Genomic DNA, 23,725 nt, shown 5'->3' on the forward strand with positions numbered 1-23,725 from the left:
CATTGCGGCTCGCCCTTAGGTGGCCTACTCGGGATAGCGTCATTTAGAGAATGAGGGTCGGCACGACGTAAAAAAAAAAAAAAAAAAAAAAAAAAAAAAAAAAAAAGGTGCAACAAGAAGACTTCCCAGGAGGTCACCCATCCTAGTACTACTCTCGCCCAAGCACGCTTAACTGTGGAGTTCTGATGGGATCCGGTGGATTAGTGCTGGTATGATCGCACCTAGTATAGTTCGCACACACAATTTTCTTAACCATGCGGCGCGAGAGAGCATAACACTATCCGCGAAGCCTTGCGGGTACTGTAGGTGCCTGCCGAGGATAAGGCCATTGCGGCTCGCCCTTAGGTGTCCTACTCGAGATTGCGTCATTTAGAGAATGACGGTCGGCACGACGTAAAAAAAAAAGTGCAACACGAGGACTTCCCAGGAGGTCACCCATCCTAGTACTACTCTCGCCCAAGCACGCTTAACTACGGAGTTCTGACGGGATCCGGTGCATTAGTGCTGGTATGATCGCACCTATTATAGTCTGCACACACAATTTTCTTAACCATGCGGCGCGAGAGAGCATAACACTATCCGCGAAGCCTTGCGGGTACTGTAGGTGCATGCCGAGGATGAGGCCATTGCGGCTCACCCTTAGGTGTCCTACTCGGGATAGCGTCATTTAGAGAATGACGGTCGGCACGACGTAAAAAAAAAAAGAGGTGCAACACGAGGACTTTCCAGGAGGTCACCCATCCTAGTACTACTCTCGCCCAAGCACGCTTAACTACGGAGTTCTGGTGGGATCCGGTGCATTAGTGCTGGTATGATCGCACCTATTATAGTTCGCACACACAATTTTCTTAACCATGCGGCGCGAGAGAGCATAACACTATCCGCGAAGCCTTGCGGGTACTGTAGGTGCATGCCGAGGATGAGGCCATTGCGGCTCGCCCTTAGGTGTCCTACTCGGGATAGCGTCATTTAGAGAATGACGGTCGGCACGACGTAAAAAAAAAAAAAAGAGGTGCAACACAAGGACTTCCCAGGAGGTCACCCATCCTAGTACTACTCACGCCCAAGCACGCTTAACTGCGGAGTTCTGATGGGATCCGGTGCATTAGTGCTGGTATGATCGCACCTATTATAGTTCGCAAACACAATTTTCTTAACCATGCGGCGCGAGAGAGCATAACACTATCCGCGAAGCCTTGTAGGTACTGTAGGTGCCTGCCGAGGATGAGGCCATTGCGGCTCGCTCTTAGGTGTCCTACTCGGGATAGCGTCATTTAGAGAATGAGCGTCGGCACGACGTAAAAAAAAAAGGTGCAACCCGAGGACTTCCCATGAGGTCACCCATCCTAGTACTACTCTCGCCCGAGCACGCTTAACTACGGAGTTCTGATGGGATCCGGTGGATTAGTGCTGGTATGATCGCACCTATTATAGTTCGCACACACAATTTTCTTAACCATGCGGCGCGAGAGAGCATAGCACTATCCGCGAAGCCTTGCGGGTACTGTAGGTGCCAGCCGAGGATGAGGCCATTGCGGCTCCCCCTTAGGTGTCCTACTCGGGATAGTGTCATTTAGAGAATGAGGGACGGCACGACGTAAAAAAAAAAAAAAAAAAAAAAAAAAAAAAAGAGGGGCAACACGAGGACTTTCAAGGAGGTCACCCATCCTAGAAATACTCTTACCTAAGCACGCTTAACTGCGGAGTTCTGATGGGATCCGGTGCATTAGTGCTGGTATGATCGCACCTATTATAGTTCGCACACACAATTTTCTTAACCATGTGGCGCGAGAGAGCATAACACTATCGGCGAAGCCTTGCAGGTACTGTAGGTGCCTGCCGAGGATGAGGCCATTGCGGCTTGCCCTTAGGTGTCCTACTCGGGATAGCGTCATTTAGAGAATGAGGGTCGGCACGACGTAAAAAAAAAAAAGGTGCAACACGAGGACTTCCCATGAGGTCACCCATCCTAGTACTACTCACGCCTAAGCACGCTTAACTGCGGAGTTCTGATGGGATCCGGTGCATTAGTGCTGGTATGATCGCACCTATTATAGTTTGCACACACAATTTTCTTAACCATGCGGCGCGAGAGAGCATAACACTATCCGCGAAGCCTTGCGGGTACAGTAGGTGCATGCCGAGGATGAGGCCATTGCGGAGTTCTGATGGGATCCGGTGCATTAGTGCTGGTATGATCGCACCTATTATAGTTCGACCCACAATTTTCTTAACCATGCGGCGCGAGAGAGCATAACACTATCCGCGAAGCCTTGCGGGTACTGTAGGTGCATGCCGAGGATGAGGCCATTGCGGCTCGCCCTTAGGTGTCCTACTCGGGATAGCGTCATTTAGAGAATGAGGGTCGGCACAACGTAAAAAAAAAAATAAATAAATAAATAAATAAATAAGAGGTGCAACACGAGGACTTTCAAGGAGGTCACCCATCCTAGAACTACTCTCACCCAAGCACGCTTAACTGCGGAGTTCTGATGGGATCCGATGCATTAGTGCTGGTATGATCGCACCTATTATAGTTCGCACACACAATTTTCTTAACCATGTGGCGCGAGAGAGCATAACACTATCGGTGAAGCCTTGCAGGTACTGTAGGTGCCTGCCGAGGATGAGGCCATTGCGGCTCGCCCTTAGGTGTCCTACTCGGGATAGCGTCATTTAGAGAATGAGCGTCGGCACGACGTAAAAAAAAAAGGTGCAACACGAAGACTTTCAAGGAGGTCACCCATCCTAGAACTACTCTCACCCAAGCACGCTTAACTGCGGAGTTCTGATGGGATCCGGTGCATTAGTGCTGGTATGATCGCACCTATTATAGTTCGCACACACAATTTTCTTAACCATGTGGCGCGAGAGAGCATAACACTATCGGCGAAGCCTTGCAGGTACTGTAGGTGCCTGCCGAGGATGAGGCCCTTGCGGCTCGCCCTTAGGTGTCCTACTCGGGATAGCGTCATTTAGAGAACGAAGGTCGGCACGACGTAAAAAAAAAAAAAAAAAGGTGCAACACGAGGACTTCCCATGAGGTCACCCATCCTAGTACTACTCTCGCCCAAGCACGCTTAACTTCGGAGTTCTGATGGGATCCGGTGCATTAGTACTGGTATGATCGCACCTATTATAGTTCGCACACACAATTTTCTTAACCATGCGGCGCGAGAGAGCATAACACTATCCGCGAAGCCTTGCGGGTACTGTAGGTGTATGCCGAGGATGAGGCCATTGCGGCTCGCCCATAGGTGTCTTACTCGGGATAGCGTCATTTAGAGAATGAGGGTCAGCACGACGTAAAAAAAAAAAAAAAAAGAGGTGCAACACGAGGACTTTCAAGGAGGTCACCTATCCTAGAACTACTCTCACCCAAGCACGCTTAACTGCGGAGTTCTGATGGGATCCGGTGCATTAGTGCTGGTATGATCGCACCTATTATAGTTCGCACACACAATTTTCTTAACCATGTGGCGCGAGAGAGCATAACACTATCGGCGAAGCTTTGCAGGTACTGTAGGTGCCTGCCGAGGATGAGGCCATTGCGGCTCGCCCTTAGGTGTCCTACTCGGGATAGCGTCATTTAGAGAATGAGGGTCGGCACGACGTAAAAAAAAAAAAAGAGGTGCAACACAAGGACTTCCCAGGAGGTCACCTATCCTAGTACTACTCACGCCCAAGCACGCTTAACTTCGGAGTTCTGATGGGATCCAGTGCATTAGTGCTGGTATGATCGCAACTATTATAGTTCGCACACACAATTTTCTTAACCATGCGGCTCGAGAGAGCATAACACTATCCGCGAAACCTTGCGGGTACTGTAGGTGCATGCCGAGGATGAGGCCATTGCGGCTCGCCCTTAGGTGTCCTACTCGGGATAGCGTCATTTAGAGAATGATGGTCGGCACGACGTAAGAAAAAAAAAAAGAGGTGCAACACGAGAACTTCCCAGGAGGTCACCCATCCTAGTACTACTCTCGCCCGAGCACGCTTAACTGCAGAGTTCTGATGGGATCCGGTGCTTTAGTGCTGGTATGATCGCACATATTATAGTTTGCACACACAATTTTCTTAACCATGCGGCACGAGAGAGTATAACACTATCCGCGAAGCCTTGCGGGTACTGTAGGTGCCTGCCGAGGATGAGGCCATTGCGGCTCGCCCTTAGGTGTCCTACTCGGGATAGCGTCATTTAGAGAATGAGGGTCAGCAAGACGTAAAAAAAAAAAAAAAAAAAAAAAAAAAAAAAAAAAAGAGGTGGAACACGAGGACTTTCCAGGAGGTCACCCATCCTAGTACTACTCTCGCCTAAGCACGCTTAACTGCAGAGTTTTGATGCGATCTGGTGCATTAGTGCTGGTATGATCGGATCTATTATGGTTTGCACACACAATTTTTTTAACCATGCGACGCGAGAGAGCATAACACTATCCGCGAAGCCTTGCGGGTACTGTAGGTGCATGCCGAGGATGAGTCCATTGCGGCTTGCCCTTAGGTGTCCTACTCGGGATAGCGTCATTTAGAGAATAAGGGTCAGCACGACGTAAAAAAAAAAAGGTGCAACACGAGGACTTTCCAGGAGGTGACACATCCTAGTACTACTCTCGCCCAAACACGCTTAACTGCGGAGTTCTGATGGGATCCGGTGCATTAGTGCTGGTATGATCGCACCTATTATAGTTCGCAACACAATTTTCTTAACCATGCGGCGCGAGAGAGCATAACACTATCCGCGAAGCCTTGCGGGTACTGTAGGTGCATGCCGAGGATGAGGCCATTGCGGCTCGCCCTTAGGTGTCCTACTCGGGATAGCGTCATTTAGAGAATGAGGGTCGGCACGACGTAAAAAAAAAAAAAAGAGGTGCAACACGAGAACTTCCCAGGAGGTCACACATCCTAGTACTATACTCGCTGATGACAAGTCATCATATACCCATTTTTCAAGCTAATTTCATTTGTTTTGTTAGCATTTATGCACTTTCTTGCATCCTAAGTTAGTGATTTGGAGTGAAAATGCATAACTTCTCTAAATCAAGCAACCACTATGAAATTAATGTTAAATCATGAGGTTTAAGCTAATTTTAATTGCATTTTAATTGATTTATAAGCCTCTTGAATTTAGTGATACTTTGAGTGGTTGTTTGGTTTATTATAGGTGAAGAAAAGAAAAGAAAATGAAAAGCGTGGCATAAAAAGTGTAGCCAAAGAAAGAAAAGCGTGGCCGAATCAAGATGAAGTGTGTCGCAACACAATGGGAGAAGCAACATTGCCCTCCACAAGGGCAGAATGCCCTCTAGGAGGGCAGCATCAAGTGACCGAACCAAGAAAGGCAACTCTGCCCTGCCCACTCCAAGGGCAGAGCACAAAATGGTGCCTTGGAGCAAGGAGAAGCAATTTCTGCCCTGCCCTTGTGGAGAGCAGGATCGGGCTCCATGAGGAAAGAAATTCAAGGGAAAATGACACCCATGCAAGCTACAAGTTTCGAACAAGGGACCATGAGGAAGCCAAGGACTAAGGGTAACTATGGTGCCAAGAAACCAAGAAAATAACTAGCGTGTTTGCTTCCTCCCAGGATCGAACCCACGATGTGAAGGAAGGAACCTTGCCCTGCCCTTGGCGCGGGCAGGGCAGCATTTGAAAGTGGCGCACCAACTTTGCTTCCTGGCGCACCAACCGCGCGCAACATTCCTTTCTTGGCGCACCAAAGCCTTCCCGCCCTGCCCTTGGCGCGGGCAGGGCAGCATCCCACGCGTCAACATGCATCGCGCGCACGCGCGCTTCTCAATTCTGGCAGCACCAAGCGCACGCACGCATCACGTTCTGGCGCACAAACCTTCCCGCCCTGCCCTTGGCGCGGGCAGGGCAGCCTCTGGCGCACCAACCTCGTGCCAAACGCGCACCACGCAGCACCAAGACGCATCATGGCCGCACCAACTCCAAGCACCAAGCATCAATTTTCTGCCCTGCCCTCCACAAGGGCAGGGCAGCCTCCTGGGAGTGGATTTCATGGGCCGAAAATTCAAATTAAATTCTCATTTTAATTCATTTCTTCACCAATCCAAAAGCCCATCCAAATCCCATTATCCAAGAATAGAAAGTGTATAAATAGGAGTTAGTTTGATGTAATTAGGACTTTTTTTAGCTACCTTTATGCTCACTTTTGAATTTTTACTTTTACCTTGGCTTTTGAATTTTCACTTTCACATTCCTTTGGAGCTTTGACTCTCTTGGAATTGTTCTTGAGAGAATTGGCCGAGAACTAAGAGGATCAAGGGAGAATTGATTGATCTCCTTCCTCAATTCCCTTGGGCAATTCTACTCTTCTGTTTTCTGAGTTTTGGATGTGTGAAATTGGGGAAATTCTGTCCCAATTCCCATTCTAGCTCTGTTTAAATTTGTTTTCTGCATAATTCACTTTCAATTCTGTTCTTCTACTGCTTCTTCTTTCATTTTCTGTCAATTGCTTAGTAACTTCAGATCTGGGAAGGAAATTGGGTTTTAGGCTCTGCTACCTAAGCCCTTGGGATCCTGAGATCACTTTTGGTTCTTCTGTGAACCTCTGCTACATTTCCTTTCAATTCTGTTGGAATGCTTATTGTTGCTAATTTACTTTCTGCTCAACCATTTACTGCAATTTACTTTTCCTTTGTTTAGATCTTGCAATTCCCACTCCTTAATTCCCTTTTATCTTCTAGCAATTTATCTTTCTTGCCATTTAAGTTACTGCAATTTAAGTTTCTTGCACTTTAAGTTTCAGTCATTTACTTTCTTGCTCTTTAAGTTTCTGCACTTTTACTCTTCTGTTCTTTATTTTACTGCACTTCTCCCTTCCCCCTTTACATTTACTGTCATTTAATTTCTGTTAAACACAAAACACTCAACCAAAACTTGATTCGCTTGACTAAATCACCCACTAAACTAAAATTGCTCAATCCTTCAATCCCTGTGGGATCGACCTCACTCATGTGAGTTATTATTACTTGATGCGACCCGGTACACTTGCCGGTAAGTTTTGTGTTGGATCGCTTTCCACACATCAAGTTTTTGGCGCCGTTGCCGGGGATTGAAATAAATTGACAATGATTAAGTGAAGTGGAGGTCTAGATTAAGCATTTTTTTTCCTTTTCTGTTATTCTAACTCTTACTAACACATTAACTGTCTGAGTTTTTGCTTAAACTAACCAACCAGAACTTCATTCTAGCTACAGATTGAAGTTCCATAGTATTTCTGGGTTTGTGTGTTTATTGTTGTGTGTTTGTATGTCAGGTATAGGAAGATCCTCTACTATCCACTCTGAAATTGATCAAAGGACTCTTCGGAGAATAAGAAGAGCTGAAAGAGGGAAGAATATTGTTGGAGAAGAAGAAGAATCTGAGGAAGAATTCCAAGATATGGAAGGAGATACCAATCACCCAGGAGGAGGAGCCAACAATGACCAACAGAGAAGAGTCTTGGCTTCATACACATTTGCAAATGCCAAGCACTGTGGGAGTAGCATTCTTCCTCCCAATGTCAATGCAAACAACTTTGAACTCAAGCCACAACTCATCACTCTGGTTCAAAACAATTGTTCTTTTGGAGGAGGGCCTTTGGAGGATCCAAACCAACATTTGTCTACTTTCTTGAGAATTTGTGACACAGTGAAAACAAATGGTGTACCTCCTGATAGCTATAAGTTGCTTCTCTTCCCATTCTCTCTCAGGGATAAAGCAACTCAATGGCTAGAGACCTTTCCAAAAGAAAGCATCAACACTTGGGATGACTTGGTGAGCAAGTTCCTTGCCAAATTCTACCCTCCTCAAAGAGTCCTAAGGTTGAAGACAGAGGTTCAAACATTCACTCAATTGGAGGCCGAGAGCTTATATGAAGCATGGGAGAGATACAAGGCTCTATTGAGGAAGTGTCCACCAGAGATATTCACTGAGTGGGACAAGCTACAAAACTTCTATGAAGGCCTCACTCTTAAAGCTCAAGAGGCTCTTGATCACTCTGCTGGAGGCTCTCTACAACTCATGAAAACCACAGAGGAAGCTCGAAACCTCATTGATATGGTGGCCAACAACCAATATTTCTTTGCTCATCAAAGACAACGCCAACCATCACAGAGAAGAGGAGTCATGGAGTTGGAAGGAGTAGATTCAATCTTAGCTCAAAACAAGATGATGCAGCAACAGATTCAACAACAATTTGAGCAAATGGCTAAGAGAATTGATGGCTTGCAAGTGGCAGCAGTGAGCACCACAAGCCAACCTCCAACCACTTGGGTGCAAAATGAAGAAAATCAAGAGGAGCAACAACAAGAGCAAGTTCAATACATGCACAACCAAAATCCTGGAACAAATGAAGTCTATGGTGACACATACAATCCATCTTGGAAGAATCATCCCAACCTCAGATGGGGAGACAACCATAATCAAAACCAACAACCATGGCAAAGAAACACAGGCCAAAACAATTGGAAAAACACAAACCATAACCCCCAGCCAACCACTAACCAAAATTCATACAGAAAACCACAAAACAACTACCCAAATTCTAACCAATACCCACCCAATAACCACCCAACTAACCAAAACACCTATCCTCACCCATCAACACCCCAAAATCAACCCACCTCACAAGACTCACAGAGAATCACCCATCTAGAACAGCTCATGGAAAAACTGATGAAAAACCAAGAACTGACCACCAAGAATCAAGAAGCTACCATGAAGAACCTAGAGAGGCAGATTGGGCAAATCTCTAAGAAGATCTCTGTTGAGAAACCATCAAGTTCACTACCTAGTGATACCATTCCCAACCCAAAGGAAGAATGCAAGGTGGTGCAACTAAGAAGTGGAAGAATATTAACAGATGGTAACCAAGGAGCAACCAAAAGCTTATGGAGAATAACAATGAGTCAACAAAGAATGATGAAGCCATCAACAAAGACACAATAAGCAAAAGTGCTCCAGAAAAGCTCACAGAGGAAGATGACAAGCCACAGAAGTTGAAGCAAGGAAAGCAAATCATGGAAGAATCAAGCCCAAAACAACATCAAGTAGAGAAGAGCCCAACACCATCACTACCTTATCCACAAAGATTTCACAAGGAAACAAAGGATCAGCACTTCCACAAGTTTCTTGAGACTTTCAAGAAATTAGAAATTAACATACCTTTGGCAGAGGCTTTGGAGCAAATGCCCCTGTATGCTAAGTTTCTAAAAGAGCTCATCAACAAGAAAAGAAGATGGGATGAGCAAGAAACCATAGCGATCACTGAGGAATGCAGGGCCTTGATTCAAAAAGGGCTTCCCCCCAAACTTGAGGACCCAGGGAGCTTCCTGTTGCCATGCACCATTGGAGAATTAACCATTACTAAAGCAATGTGCGATCTGGGAGCAAGTATTAATTTAATACCATCCTCCCTGGTGAAAAAGTTGCACATAGAGGAAGTCAAACCAGTGCAAATGTATCTGGAGCTGGTAGATAAGTCAATAGTGCACTCTAGGGGTATAGTTGAAAACCTCTTGGTTAAGGTGGACAACCTCATATATCCTGCTGACTTTGTGATTCTAGAATCAGATGAGGATGATGGAGACTCTGTTATACTAGGAAGGCCATTTTTGGCAACTGCAAGAGCCATCATAGACATAGAAAAAGGGGAGTTAATTCTCAGAATGCATGATCAGAATGTCATTCTGAAGGTCCTACCAGAGGAACAGTTTAGTGAAAAGAAGAAAGACTATGAGGACATTGATAAGGGAGGATCACAGCTGAAGGAAGAAATTGACAAGGAAAATCACAGCAACACCCTAAAGCCAAGGATTATGCAAATCAATGAAGAAGCTCAAGAAGATATTGAAATACTAGCTACTGAGAAGAGATATCCTCAAAAGAAGCCCATGGCCAGAAAAGAAAGGTCAACAAAAGGAAAGATGAAACACAGGAGCAAAACAAAAAGGGGTTGGAAGAACAGAAAAATCCCAACAGAAGGATTTGCCAAAGGTGACAAGGTACAACTTGTGTATCAACAATTGGGAACAAAGGATTACTACACTGTTAATCAAATACTTTCTCTTGAGCATGTGGAAATTGAACATCAAGACACTCAGAGAAAGCTGACAGTAAGGGGTGACAAGTTGAGACACCACCAACATCAACCACCTTAAAGGGAGTTCAATGTCAAGCTAATGACAATAAAAGAGCACTTCATGGGAGGCAACCCATGATTTAAAATTTCTGCCTTCTCTTTAATAAGCTATGATTTCCTGAGTATGATTCTGAACCTTCATATTTGATAAATGCACATTTTATAGCATAAGTCAGAGTTCTAAGTTTGGTGTCCCTTAAGGTACACTAAATTTTAGCTTTTCAAAAAGAAAGGGAGCCATACTTTTTAGAACATATGCATGATTCATTTGAATAAAGCATATGACCAAACACTAAGTTTGGTGTCTGCAAGTGCAACAAAATTCAGAATATCATTTACCATTTATGGAATCAAAAGCATACAAACAGGATCATACGACACAATTGTTTTTAAAAGAAAATGTCAATTGTGAAAAATGGTTGATAGTTGTTCGGCCATTCCCTTAATAAAAGAATAAGTTTGGTGTTCACCAACTTTCAACATCTTCAATTAAGGGACACAATTGACCATAAAAATATTTTTAATAATACACAAAACAAAACAATTCTTTCTCTTTAATACAAATTAATTGCCAACAACCTTATTAATGATCTAAGACTAGCTGCTTTGATTCATGCAGGAGAAAAAGATTAAGACAAGCTCAAGGAGGGGCCACGGCTAGGAGGAGCTATGTAAGGGAGGTCACATGTGCCTAGGAGAACGTGCTCATGGGGAACAAAACCTGCATGCATGCAACATTGGACACCGAAGTGCATGCAACCAATGGGAGGAGAATCCTCGTCAAGCCTCAACCATGCATGCAAGCCGTCCATCTCATGCATTCCTTGAAAGAGCAAACCAATCTCAGCCCTTCATGAACACTCACGGTCCCTTCTTCATTCATTCATTGTGGTTTTGTTGAAAAGCTTGGAAACATGGCCTATAAATAGCCGTTGCACCAACACGGCCTACACACTCTCTTTCAAACCACTTTCATGTGAAATCAACATATTTCTTCCTTACCTCACACATCAAAACCGAACCAAAGTTCACCCCAAACACAACACATATTTCTTCTACTCTTACTTCCTCTTTCTTTTCACTTCAACCTTCAATGGCCTCCTCAAGCTCAAAAAGAAGGCCCGGAAAAGAACCTATGGTAGCCGAACCTATGGCAACCGAACCCCCATCATTTGATGCAAGAAGGTTTAGATCCCAATTCCATGAAGGGAGATATTATAGGTTCATGGAGGGGAAGAATGTCATCTATGAGAAAGGCCTTGATTTGAGGGAAGGAGAGTACCCCATCATGAAGCAAATTACAAGAGAAAGAAGATGGGAACTCTTGTGTTCTCCTCTGACTGACATCAGTGCAGTAATGATTAGGGAGTTCTATGCAAATGCTGCCAAAGAAAACAAAATAGTGCTCCCTACACAAGCTATGTCAGAGGGGTTGAAGTAAGTTTTAGCCCTGCTGCTATCACAAGAGCTCTCAAATTGAGAACCATCACATATCCAGAGCTTAGCTATGAGGCTAGATTGCAACGGGAAAACAATCCTGATGAGATCCTGCAAGGAATATGCATGGAAAATACAGATTGGGAAAGAGATTCAAAGGGGGTTCCCAGTCACATAAGAAGAATCAATCTTACTCCTGTGGCTAAGGGATGGTTTGAAATAGTGAGGAGATCTATTCTTCCTACTGGAAATGCCTCTTGGGTCACAATCAAATGAGCTCTCATGACACACTGCATCTTGCATGGGGGTGAGATCAATGTTGCACATCTCATAGCCGACAGCATTCAAGAAATGGCAGATAGCACAAGCAAGTCAAAAGGCCTTGGACATCCAAGCACCATCCAAAGGCTATGTAACAGAGCTAATGTCATTTTTGAAGATGAGGACACAACAAAAGTGAAAGTAGGAAAATGGATCACCAAGAAGAGCATGGAGGGAAGTAATGAAGAAGAAAATCAAGAAGGGGTAGAAGCTCCTAGACAAAGGAGATCACAAAGAGAGGAAGGACGAAATCAGGCTTATGATGCCATAGATATGAGCCAATTGCAAAGATCAATTGAAGAGTTAACTCAGCAACTCATGCAGGCTCAACAAGGTCAGAATCAACTCATGCAGATCCAACAAGGCCGAAATCAAGAAGGCCAAGTGCAATATCTAGAGCCACAAGGCCAAAATCAGGAGGGCCAAGAGAAATATCTAGAGCCCCATCCTGAATTCATGGAGCAATTCTTGAAAGAAAAAGGAGAACGAGAAGCTTGGCAGCATCAAATGGAGGAGAAGCAAGAGAAATGGCAACAACAAATGATGACTCAGCAGCAAGAATTTCAAGCACAGATCCTTGAAGGACAAAAAGAGCAATACAAAGAATTCAAGGAATCATATGATAAGCTGTATTTCAGTCAAGCTAAAGCATCGGAATATAGTCACAACCTGTATCAATGGAAGAATGTTCATCATACCATAGGTGAAGTTAGACACGTACAAAGAATGGAGTATGATGAAAACATGCAAGCAAGGTTGGAGTACTTGACTCACAATTTGCCAACACTCAATCCTGAGATCAAGCCATTTGAGCAATGCCCTGAATTCTTAGCCAAACAACAAGCAAAATCTCGTCAATACACTGAGTCAACCTTTAACACATTGGAAACTTATGGGCTCAAAGGACTCATAGATTCTGTTTGGGCTAGAAGATGTCCTGGAGAAGAGATCCAAGATTACTCCAAGACAGGGAAGAGAAAGAAGAAGAAGGGAGAATCAAGCAGCAGCCATGACCATTAGAAGGTGGCAAAGTTCTTTCATACTTCCTCTTTCATGTCTTTAATAAGGAGATGCATGTCTGAAACATGATATGCCTCCACCATTTATATTCTTTGCTTTATGCAATTTCTGTTCTTTGCTTTTCATTTTAGTTAGTTAATAATTAGCTAGAAAAATGATGAGTCTGCATAATGCTTGTATCCATCACTTAGCTTTAAATATTGCTTTGTTTCCCATATGCTTGAATAAAAGAGTTTAGTTTGAATTGAAAAGTAAAAATCCAATGTTGCATGAGTATGAATGGAAGTTGGTGGTGGCACATGTGTTGGATTAAATGCATAACTCATGAAATAAATGTTGCATAATATCATTCCCATTCAATTGTAAGTTAGCTTGTTGTTACAAAGACTCCTACCAATAATGAAACAACCCTTGGTAACAAAAACAGAAAGAAAAAGGAAGGAAAAAGCCAAAATGGCAAGAAAAAAAACAAAGAATAAAGGTTGGACACCAATGGTTTGAACCTTAGGACAAATGCCTGTGGTGTTCTTGTACTGAGATCTGCTTGGATGAGTAAATTCTAAGGGGTATTTTGAAACCCGGTCACTTAGATCAACTGATTTGGGATGGCCAATTGAAAATCCACAATAAAGAGCAACTTAGATACAAAGCACTTAGTGATCCAAAGAGATGCTGGGCATCAATGATCCTAGGAAGAATTAGTGAGCTAAGTGTCTGTGGTGGAAAGATGTTGAGCAAAATAAAAGAAAATGAAGCCAAAGGCTAAGCTGCAACATTTAACACCAAACCTCTTAAAGAATAAAAAGCTTGTTAAAGCATTATAAGCCAAGAAGAGTTAGCAAGGGAGTGAGTAAAAGGTGAGTCTTATAACAGCAAGTTTAGCAAGCCTTTGAAGAAAGATATGTATTATGCAGCAGTAACAATAAGTGAGTATCATTGTCTGCATAAATGCCCCATAAATTGAAGTTCTGCTATCTGCATAATAAGGATTTGTGTTCTTTTCTTATTCATATCATTTACTCTTAGTTTTGATGCTTGCTTGGGGACAAGCAAGGTTTAAGTTTGGTGTTGTGATGACAAGTCATCATATACCCATTTTTCAAGCTAATTTCATTTGTTTTGTTAGCATTTATGCACTTTCTTGCATCCTAAGTTAGTGATTTGGAGTGAAAATGCATAACTTCTCTAAATCAAGCAACCACTATGAAATTAATGTTAAATCATGAGGTTTAAGCTAATTTTAATTGCATTTTAATTGATTTATAAGCCTCTTGAATTTAGTGATACTTTGAGTGGTTGTTTGGTTTATTATAGGTGAAGAAAAGAAAAGAAAATGAAAAGCGTGGCATAAAAAGTGTAGCCAAAGAAAGAAAAGCGTGGCCGAATCAAGATGAAGCGTGTCGCAACACAATGGGAGAAGCAACATTGCCCTCCACAAGGGCAGAATGCCCTCTAGGAGGGCAGCATCAAGTGACCGAACCAAGAAAGGCAACTCTGCCCTGCCCACTCCAAGGGCAGAGCACAAAATGGTGCCTTGGAGCAAGGAGAAGCAATTTCTGCCCTGCCCTTGTGGAGAGCAGGATCGGGCTCCATGAGGAAAGAAATTCAAGGGAAAATGACACCCATGCAAGCTACAAGTTTCGAACAAGGGACCATGAGGAAGCCAAGGACTAAGGGTAACTTTGGTGCCAAGAAACCAAGAAAATAACTAGCGTGTTTGCTTCCTCCCAGGATCGAACCCACGATGTGAAGGAAGGAACCTTGCCCTGCCCTTGGCGCGGGCAGGGCAGCATTTGAAAGTGGCGCACCAACTTTGCTTCCTGGCGCACCAACCGCGCGCAACATTCCTTTCCTGGCGCACCAAAGCCTTCCCGCCCTGCCCTTGGCGCGGGCAGGGCAGCATCCCACGCGTCAACATGCATCGCGCGCACGCGCGCTTCTCAATTCTGGCAGCACCAAGCGCACGCACGCATCACGTTCTGGCGCACCAACCTTCCCGCCCTGCCCTTGGCGCGGGCAGGGCAGCCTCTGGCGCACCAACCTCGTGCCAAACGCGCACCACGCAGCACCAAGACGCATCATGGCCGCACCAACTCCAAGCACCAAGCATCAATTTTCTGCCCTGCCCTCCACAAGGGCAGGGCAGCCTCCTGGGAGTGGATTTCATGGGCCGAAAATTCAAATTAAATTCCCATTTTAATTCATTTCTTCACCAATCCAAAAGCCCATCCAAATCCCATTATCCAAGAATAGAAAGTGTATAAATAGGAGTTAGTTTGATGTAATTAGGACTTTTTTAGCTACCTTTATGCTCACTTTGAATTTTTACTTTTACCTTGGCTTTTGAATTTTCACTTTCACATTCCTTTGGAGCTTTGACTCTCTTGGAATTGTTCTTGAGAGAATTGGCCGAGAACTAAGAGGATCAAGGGAGAATTGATTGATCTCCTTCCTCAATTCCCTTGGGCAATTCTACTCTTCTGTTTTCTGAGTTTTGGATGTGTGAAATTGGGGAAATTCTGTCCCAATTCCCATTCTAGCTCTGTTTAAATTTGTTTTCTGCATAATTCACTTTCAATTCTGTTCTTCTACTGCTTCTTCTTTCATTTTCTGTCAATTGCTTAGTAACTTCAGATCTGGGAAGGAAATTGGGTTTTAGGCTCTGCTACCTAAGCCCTTGGGATCCTGAGATCACTTTTGGTTCTTCTGTGAACCTCTGCTACATTTCCTTTCAATTCTGTTGGAATGCTTATTGTTGCTAATTTACTTTCTGCTCAACCATTTACTGCAATTTACTTCTCCTTTGTTTAGATCTTGCAATTCCCACTCCTTAATTCCCTTTTATCTTCTAGCAATTTATCTTTCTTGCCATTTAAGTTACTGCAATTTAAGTTTCTTGCACTTTAAGTTTCAGTCATTTACTTTCTTGCTCTTTGAGTTTCTGCACTTTTACTCTTCTGTTCTTTATTTTACTGCACTTCTCCCTTCCCCCTTTACATTTACTGTCATTTAATTTCTGTTAAACACAAAACACTCAACCAAAACTTGATTCGCTTGACTAAATCACCCACTAAACTAAAATTGCTCAATCCTTCAATCCCTGTGGGATCGACCTCACTCATGTGAGTTATTATTACTTGATGCGACCCGGTACACTTGCCGGTAAGTTTTGTGTTGGATCGCTTTCCACACATCACTCGCCCAAGCACGCTTAACTGCAGAGTTCTGATGGGATCCGGTGCATTAGTGCTGGTATGATCGCACCTATTATAGTTTGCACACACAATTTTCTTAACCATGCGGCACGAGAGAGCATAACACTATCCTCGAAGCCTTGCGGGTACTGTAGGTGCCTGCCGAGGATAAGGCCATTGCGGCTCGCCCTTAGTTGGCCTATTCGGGATAGCGTCATTTAGAGAATGAGGGTCGGCACGACGTAAAAAAAAAAAAAAAGAGGTGCAACACGAGGACTTCCCAGGAGGTCACCCATCCTAGCACTACTCTCGCCCAAGCACGCTTAACTACGGAGTTTTTGATGGGATCCGGTGCATTAGTGCTAGTATAATCGCACCTATTATAGTTTGCACACTCAATTTTCTTAACCATGCGGCGCGAGAGAGCATAATACTATCGGCAAAGCCTTGCGGGTATTGTAGTTGCCTACCGAGGATGAGGCCATTGCGGCTCGCCCTTAGGTGTCCTACTCGGGATAGCGTCATTTAGAGAATGAGGGTCGGCACGACGTAAAAAAAAAAAGGTGCAACACGAGGACTTCCCAGGAGGTCACACATCCTAGTACTACTCTCGCCCAGGCACGCTTAACTGCGGAGTTCTGATGGGATCCGGTGCATTAGTGCGGGTATGATCGCACCTATTATAGTTTGCACACGCAATTTTCTTAACCATGAGGCACGAGAGAGCATAACGCTATCTGCGAAGCCTTGCGGGTACTGTAGGTGCTTTCCGAGAATGAGGTCATTGCGGCTCGCCCTTAGGTGTCCTACTCGGGATAGCGTCATTTAGAGAATGAGGGTCAGCACGACGTAAAAAAAAAAAAAAAAAGAGGTGCAACACAAGGACTTCCCAAGAGGTCACCCATCCTAGTACTACTCTCGCCCAAGCACGCTTAAATGCGGAGTTCTGATGGGATCCGGTGCATTAGTGCTGGTATGATCGCACCTATTTTTGCTTGCACACACAATTTTCTTAACCATGCGGCGCGAGAAAGCATAACACTATCGGCGAAGCCTTGCGGGTACTGTAGGTGCCTGCCGAGGATGAGGTCATTGCGGCTCGCCCTTAGGTGGCCTACTCGGGATAGCGTCATTTAGAGAATAAGGGTCGGCACGACGTAAAAAAAAAGGGTGCAACACGAGGACTTCCCATGAGGTCACCCATCCTAGTACTACTCTCGCCCAAGCACGCTTAACTTCGGAGTTCTGATGGGATCCGGTGCATTAGTGCTGGTATGATCGCAACTATTATAGTTCGCACACACAATTTTCTTAACCATGCGGCTCGAGAGAGCATAACACTATCCGCGAAACCTTGCGGGTACTGTAGGTGCATGCCGAGGATGAGGCCATTGCGGCTCGCCCTTAGGTGTCCTACTCGGGATAGCGTCATTTAGAGAATGATGGTCGGCACGACGTAAAAAAAAAAAAAGAAAAGGTGCAACACGAGGACTTCCCAAGAGGTCACCCATCCTAGTACTACTCTCGCCCAAGCACTCTTAACTGCAGAGTTCTGATGGGATCCGATGCATTAGTGTTGGTATGATCGCACCTATTATAGTTTGCACACACAATTTTCTTAACCATGCGGCACGAGAGAGCATAACACTATCTGCGAAGCCTTTCGGGTACTGTAGCTGCCTGCCGAGGATGAGGCCATTGCGGCTCGCTGGTGGACGAAATTGTGATCCTCTTTGTATTTGCATGAGATTTATTTAATGGCTATTGGCTATGTGTGGACACAACTCCGTTCAACTTAACTAGCAAGTGTACTGGGTCATCCAAGTAATACCTTACGTGAGTAAGGGTCGATCCCACAGAGATTGTTGGTATGAAGCAAGCTATGGTCACCTTTTAAATCTCAGTTAGGCAGATTAAATGGTTATGGGTTTCGAAAATTAATAATAAAAAGAAAATAAAAAGGGATAGAAATACTTATGTAAATCAATAGTGGGAATTTCAGATAGGCGTGTGGAGATGCTAGAATCCTTTCGAATCTCTACTTTCTTATTGCTTTCATCCAATCCTTCTTACTCCTTTCCATGGCAAGTTGTATGTAGGGCATCACCGTTGTCAATGGCTACATCCCATCCTCTCAGTGAAAACGTTCCTATGCTCTGTCACAGCACGGCTAATCATCTGTCGGTTCACAATCAGGTTGGAATAGAATCCCTTGATTCTTTTGCGTTTGTCATCACGCCCAGCCTTCAGGAGTTTGAAGCTCGTCACAGTCATTCAATCCCAGAATCCTACTTGGAATACCATAGACAAGGTTTAGACTTTCCGGATCCTCATGAATGCCGCCATCTATCTAACTTATACCACGAAGATTCTGTTGGGGAATCTAAGAGATATGCGCCCGGCCTAAAGTAGAACGGAAGTGGTTGTCAATCACGCGCGTTCATAGGTGAGAATGATGATGAGTGTCACGGATCATCACATTCATCAAGTATTGTGCAACGTATATCTTGGAATAAGAATAAAAGAGAATTGAATAGAAAGTAATAATAATTGTATTGAAACTTGAGGTACAGCAGAGCTCCACACCCTTAATCTATGGTGTGCAGAAACTCCACCGTTGAAAATACATGAGTGAAAGGTTCAGGCATGGCCGAATGGCCAGCCCCCTGAATGATCAAGAGACTGAATAACCAAAGGCTAAACAGTCAAAAGATTAAACTGTCAAAAGATGTCTAATACAATAGTAAATCATCCTATTTATACTAGACTAGCTACTAAGGTTTACATGAGTAAGTAATTGATGCATAAATCCACTTTCGGGGCCCACTTGGTGTATGCTTGGGCTGAGCTTGATCTATCCACGAGCTGAGGCTTTTCTTGGAGTTGAACTCCAAGTTATAACGTGTTTTGGGCGTTCAACTCCAGATCATGACGTGTTTCTGGCGTTTAACTCCAGACAGCAGCATGTACTTGGCGTTCAACGCCAAGTTACGTCATCAATTTCCGAATAAAGTATGGACTATTATATATTGCTGGAAAGCTCTGGATGTCTACTTTCTAATGCCGTTGAGAGCGCACCATTTGGAGTTCTGTAGCTCCAGAAAATCCATTTCGAGTTCAGGGAGGTCAGATTCCAACAGCATCAGTAGTCCTTTTGTCAGCCTTTTTCAGAGTTTTGCTCAAGTCCCTCAATTTCAGCCAGAAATTACCTGAAATCACAGAAAAACACACAAACTCATAGTAAAGTCCAGAAATGTGAATTTAACATAAAAACTAATGAAAACATCCCTAAAAGTAGCTTGAACTTACTAAAAACTACCTAAAAACAATGCCAAAAAGCGTATAAATTATCCGCTCATCACAACACCAAACTTAAATTGTTGCTTGTCCCCAAGCAACTGAAAATCAATTAGGATAAAAAGAAGAGAATATATTGTGAATTCCAGAATATCAATGAATATTAATTATAATTAGATGAGTGGGACTTGTAGCTTTTTGCTTCTGAATAGTTTTGGCATCTCACTTTTTCCTTTGAAGTTCAGAATGATTGGCTTCTCTAGGAACTTAGAATTTTGGATAGTGTTATTGACTTTCCTAGTTAAGCATGTTGATTCTTGAACACAGCTACTTATGAGTCTTGGCCGTGGCCCTAAGCATTTTGTTTTCTAGTATTACCACCAGATACATAAATGCCACAGACACATAACTGGGTGAACCTTTTCAGATTGTGACTCAGCTTTGCTAGAGTCCCCAGTTAGTGGTGTCCAGAGCTCTTAAGCACACTCTTTTGCTTTGGATCACGACTTTAACCACTCAGTCTCAAGCTTTTCACTTGGACCTTCATGACACAAGCACATGGTTAGGGACAGCTTGATTTAGCCGCTTAGGCCTGTATTTTATTTCCTTGGGCCCTCCTATCCATTGATGCTCAAAGCCTTGGATCCTTTTTACCCTTGCCTTTTGGTTTTAAGGGCTATTGGCTTTTTCTGCTTGCTTTTTCTTTTTCTTTCTATTTTTTTTCGCCAATTATATTTTTTCAAGCTTTTGCTATTCACTGCTTTTTCTTGCTTCAAGAATCAATTTCATGATTTTTCAGATTGTCAATAACATTTCTCTTTGTTCATCATTCTTTCAAGAGCCAACAATTTTAACATTCATAAACAACAAGATCAAAAATATGCACTGTTCAATCATTCATTCAGAAAACAAAAAGTATTGTCACCACATCAATATAATTAAACTAATTTCAAGGATAAATTCGAAATTCATGTACTTCTTGTTCTTTTGTATTAAAACATATTTCATTTAAGAGAGGTGAAGGATTAATGGATTTTATTCATAGCTTTAAGACATAGTTACTACATACTAATGATCATGAAGTAGAGACACTAAGCATAGATAAACATAACATGGGAACCGAAAAACAGAAAGAAATAAGAACAAGGAATGAATCCACCTTAGTGGCGTCTTCTTCTTGAAGGACCAACAATGTCCTTAAGCTCTTCTATGTCCCTTCCTTGCCTTTGTTGCTCCTCCCTCATTGCTCTTTGATCTTCTCTTATTTCTTGGAGAATGATGGAGTGCTCATGATGTTCCACCCTTAATTGTTCCACATTGTGGCTCAAATCTTCTAAGGACGTGTTGAGTTGTTCCCAATAGTTGTTGGGAGGAAAGTGCATCCCTTGAGGCATCTCAGGGATTTCTTGATGATGAGCTTCCTCATGCATCTCTTGAGAACCGTGAAGGGTCTCTCTTGCTTGCTCCATCCTCTTCTTGGTGATGGGCTTATCCTCTTCAATGGAGATGTCTCCTTCTATGATAACTTCAGCTGAGTAACATAGATGGCAAATAAGGTGAGGAAAAGCTAGCCTTGCCATGGTGGAGGGCTTTTCGGCTATTTTGTAGAATTCATTGGAGATGACTTCATGAACTTCTACTTCCTCTCCAATCATGATGCTATGAATCATGATGGCCCGATCCACAGTAACTTCAGATCGGTTGCTAGTGGGAATAATGGAGCGTTGAATGAACTCCAACCATCCTCTAGCCACAGGCTTGAGGTCCAGTCTTCTTAGTTGGACTGGCTTGCTTTTGGAGTCTCTTTTCCATTGAGCTCCTTCCACACATATGTCCATTAGGACTTGGTCCAACCTTTGATTAAAGTTGACCCTTCTAGTGTAGGGGCGTTCATCTCCTTGCATCATGGGCAAGTGGAACGCCAACCTCACATTCTCTGGACTAAAATCTAAGTATTTTCCCCGAACCATTGTGAGATATTTCTTTGGACTCGGGTTCATACTTTGATCATGGTTCCTAGTGATCCATGCATTGGCATAGAACTCTTGAACCATTAAGATTCCGACTTGTTGCATGGGGTTGGTTAGGACTTCCCAACCTCTTCTTCGGCTTTCATGTCGGATCTCCGGATACTCATTTTTCTTGAGTTTGAAAGGGACCTCAGGGATCACCTTCTTCTTTGCCACAACATCATAGAAGTGGTCTTGATGGCTTTTGGAGATGAATCTTTCCATCTCCCATGACTCGGAGGTGGAAGCTTTTGTCTTCCCTTTTTCTTTTCTAGAGGATTCTCCGGCCTTATGTGCCATTGATGGTAATGGAAAAACAAAAAGCTTATGCTTTTACCACACCAAACTTAAAATATTGCTCGCCCTCGAGCAAGAGAAGAAAGAAGAGAAGAAGAAGAAGAAGAAAATGGAGGAGAGTGAGGGGAGATGGATTCGGCTAAGGTATAGTAGAGGGGGTAGTGTTGTGTGAAAATGAAGTAGAATGGAAAGGTATATATAGGGAGAGAGTAGAGGGTAGGTTCGGCCATTTAGGGTGGGAATGGGTGGGAAGATGTTTTTGAATTTGGAAGGTAGGTGGGGTTTATGGGGAAGAGTAAAATAGGATTAGGAGGTAAGGTGGGAATATAGTAGGTGGGGATCCTGTGGGGTCCACAGATCCTGAGGTGATCCTGTGGGGTCCACAGATCCTGAGGTGTCAAGGAATTCCATCCCTGCACCAAATAGGCATGTAAAATGCCTTTGCACACCATTCTGGCGTTTAAACGCCCATTGGTGCACGTTCTGGGCGTTCAACGCCCACATGTAACATGTTTCTAGCGTTGAACGCCAGTTTCATGCTTGTTACTGGCGTTCAGCGCCAGCTTTTCCTCTTAGGCACATTCCTGGCGTTCAGCGCCAGAATGTTGCTTGTTTCTGGCGTTCAGCGCCATGTTGATGCTCTGTTCTGGCGTACAACGCCAGCCAGATGTTTCTTACTGGCGTTGAACGCCAGCCTGTGCTTCCTTCAGGGTGTGATTTTTCTTCTGCTGTTTTTGATTCTGTTTTTATTTTTTATATTTTTTTTCGTGACTCCACATGATCATGTACCTAATAAAACACAAAATAACAATAAAATAAAATTAAATAAAAATTAGATAAATAAAATTAGGTTGCCTCCCAACAAGCGCTTCTTTAATGTCAATAGCTTGACAATGGGCTCTCATGGAGCCACAAGGTGATCAGGTCAATGTTGTATAGTTCCCACACCAAACTTAGAGTTTGGATATGGGGTCTAAACACCAAACTTAGAGTTTGGTTGTGGCCTTCCAACACCAAACTTAGAGTTTGACTGTGGGGGCTCTTCTTGACTCTGAACTAAGAGAAGCTCTTCATGCTTACTCTCTTTTGTCACAGAGGGATGGCCATGTGCCTTAAACACAAGGTAGTCCCCATTCAATTGAAGGACTAATTCACCTCTGTTGACATCTATCACAGCTCCTGCTATGGCTAGGAAAGGTCTTCCAAGGATGATGCAATCATCCTCTTCCTTCCTAGTGTCTAAGATTATGAAATCAGCAGGGATGTAAAGGCCTTCAACCTTTACTAACACGTCCTCTACTATTCCATAAGCTTGTCTCAATGACTTGTCTGCCAATTATAATGAGAACAAGGCAGGTTGTACCTCAATGATCCCCAGCTTCTCCATTACAGAGAGTGGCATAAGATTTATCCCTGACCCCAGATCACACAGAGCTTTTTCAAAGGTCATGGTGCCTATGGTACAAGGTATTAAGAACTTGCCAGGATCTTGTTTCTTTTGAGGTAGAATTTGCTGAATCCAGGTATCTAGTTCACTAATGAGCAAGGGAGGTTCACTTTCCCAAGTCTCATTACCAAACAACTTGGCATTCAGCTTCATGATAGCTCCTAAGTATTGAGCAACTTGCTCTCCAGTTACATCTTCATCCTCTTCAGAGGAAGAATAGTCTTCAGTGCTCATGAATGGCAGAAGGAGATTTAATAGAATCTCTATGGTCTCTATATGAGCCTCAGACTCCTTTGGATCCTTAATAGGAAACTCCTTCTTGCTTGAGGGACGTCCCAGGAGGTCTTCCTCACTAGGATTTTCGTCCTCCTCCTCCCTTGTGCATTCGGCCATATTGATTATATCAATGGCCTTGCACTCTCCTTTTGGATTCTCTTCTGTATTGCTTGGGAGAATACTGGGAGGAGTTTTAATGACTTTCTTACTCAGTTGGCCCACTTGTGCCTCCAGATTCCTAATGGAGGATCTTGTTTCACTCATGAAACTGAAAGTGGCATTGGACAGA

General features: G+C 43.6%; 18 non-coding genes and 2 pseudogenes across 18 annotated transcripts; all 20 read right to left on the bottom strand.

Moving 5' to 3' along the window:
- Positions 1-104: 104 nt before the first annotated feature.
- Positions 105-223, bottom strand: LOC130938838 (5S ribosomal RNA). The gene has a single exon (XR_009069982.1). It is a non-coding gene; the product is annotated as a 5S ribosomal RNA (ribosomal RNA).
- A 179-nt stretch (positions 224-402) lies between these two features.
- LOC130938890 (5S ribosomal RNA) lies at positions 403-521 on the bottom strand. Its single transcript, XR_009070031.1, has one exon. It is a non-coding gene; the product is annotated as a 5S ribosomal RNA (ribosomal RNA).
- A 183-nt stretch (positions 522-704) lies between these two features.
- On the bottom strand, positions 705-823 carry LOC130938207 (5S ribosomal RNA). Its single transcript, XR_009069382.1, has one exon. It is a non-coding gene; the product is annotated as a 5S ribosomal RNA (ribosomal RNA).
- A 186-nt stretch (positions 824-1,009) lies between these two features.
- LOC130938830 (5S ribosomal RNA) lies at positions 1,010-1,128 on the bottom strand. Its single transcript, XR_009069975.1, has one exon. It is a non-coding gene; the product is annotated as a 5S ribosomal RNA (ribosomal RNA).
- Positions 1,129-1,308: 180 nt separating this feature from the next.
- LOC130938138 (5S ribosomal RNA) lies at positions 1,309-1,427 on the bottom strand. The gene has a single exon (XR_009069315.1). It is a non-coding gene; the product is annotated as a 5S ribosomal RNA (ribosomal RNA).
- A 203-nt stretch (positions 1,428-1,630) lies between these two features.
- LOC130936931 (5S ribosomal RNA) lies at positions 1,631-1,749 on the bottom strand (annotated as a pseudogene).
- A 182-nt stretch (positions 1,750-1,931) lies between these two features.
- Positions 1,932-2,050, bottom strand: LOC130937830 (5S ribosomal RNA). The gene has a single exon (XR_009069026.1). It is a non-coding gene; the product is annotated as a 5S ribosomal RNA (ribosomal RNA).
- A 361-nt stretch (positions 2,051-2,411) lies between these two features.
- LOC130938948 (5S ribosomal RNA) lies at positions 2,412-2,530 on the bottom strand. Its single transcript, XR_009070085.1, has one exon. It is a non-coding gene; the product is annotated as a 5S ribosomal RNA (ribosomal RNA).
- Positions 2,531-2,710: 180 nt separating this feature from the next.
- On the bottom strand, positions 2,711-2,829 carry LOC130938950 (5S ribosomal RNA). The gene has a single exon (XR_009070087.1). It is a non-coding gene; the product is annotated as a 5S ribosomal RNA (ribosomal RNA).
- A 187-nt stretch (positions 2,830-3,016) lies between these two features.
- On the bottom strand, positions 3,017-3,135 carry LOC130938712 (5S ribosomal RNA). Its single transcript, XR_009069864.1, has one exon. It is a non-coding gene; the product is annotated as a 5S ribosomal RNA (ribosomal RNA).
- A 189-nt stretch (positions 3,136-3,324) lies between these two features.
- LOC130938968 (5S ribosomal RNA) lies at positions 3,325-3,443 on the bottom strand. Its single transcript, XR_009070104.1, has one exon. It is a non-coding gene; the product is annotated as a 5S ribosomal RNA (ribosomal RNA).
- A 185-nt stretch (positions 3,444-3,628) lies between these two features.
- Positions 3,629-3,747, bottom strand: LOC130938708 (5S ribosomal RNA). The gene has a single exon (XR_009069860.1). It is a non-coding gene; the product is annotated as a 5S ribosomal RNA (ribosomal RNA).
- Positions 3,748-3,933: 186 nt separating this feature from the next.
- LOC130937215 (5S ribosomal RNA) lies at positions 3,934-4,052 on the bottom strand. Its single transcript, XR_009068443.1, has one exon. It is a non-coding gene; the product is annotated as a 5S ribosomal RNA (ribosomal RNA).
- Positions 4,053-4,260: 208 nt separating this feature from the next.
- On the bottom strand, positions 4,261-4,379 carry LOC130936943 (5S ribosomal RNA; annotated as a pseudogene).
- A 181-nt stretch (positions 4,380-4,560) lies between these two features.
- Positions 4,561-4,679, bottom strand: LOC130938894 (5S ribosomal RNA). The gene has a single exon (XR_009070035.1). It is a non-coding gene; the product is annotated as a 5S ribosomal RNA (ribosomal RNA).
- An 11,690-nt stretch (positions 4,680-16,369) lies between these two features.
- On the bottom strand, positions 16,370-16,489 carry LOC130938882 (5S ribosomal RNA). The gene has a single exon (XR_009070023.1). It is a non-coding gene; the product is annotated as a 5S ribosomal RNA (ribosomal RNA).
- Positions 16,490-16,670: 181 nt separating this feature from the next.
- LOC130938660 (5S ribosomal RNA) lies at positions 16,671-16,789 on the bottom strand. The gene has a single exon (XR_009069818.1). It is a non-coding gene; the product is annotated as a 5S ribosomal RNA (ribosomal RNA).
- Positions 16,790-16,978: 189 nt separating this feature from the next.
- LOC130938149 (5S ribosomal RNA) lies at positions 16,979-17,097 on the bottom strand. The gene has a single exon (XR_009069326.1). It is a non-coding gene; the product is annotated as a 5S ribosomal RNA (ribosomal RNA).
- Positions 17,098-17,277: 180 nt separating this feature from the next.
- LOC130937287 (5S ribosomal RNA) lies at positions 17,278-17,396 on the bottom strand. The gene has a single exon (XR_009068510.1). It is a non-coding gene; the product is annotated as a 5S ribosomal RNA (ribosomal RNA).
- Positions 17,397-17,584: 188 nt separating this feature from the next.
- LOC130938769 (5S ribosomal RNA) lies at positions 17,585-17,703 on the bottom strand. The gene has a single exon (XR_009069917.1). It is a non-coding gene; the product is annotated as a 5S ribosomal RNA (ribosomal RNA).
- Between the last annotated feature and the right edge of the window lie 6,022 nt (positions 17,704-23,725).

The sequence above is a fragment of the Arachis stenosperma genome, chromosome 6 (assembly GCF_014773155.1).
Source record: "Arachis stenosperma cultivar V10309 chromosome 6, arast.V10309.gnm1.PFL2, whole genome shotgun sequence".
NCBI classification, from domain to species: domain Eukaryota; kingdom Viridiplantae; phylum Streptophyta; class Magnoliopsida; order Fabales; family Fabaceae; genus Arachis; species Arachis stenosperma.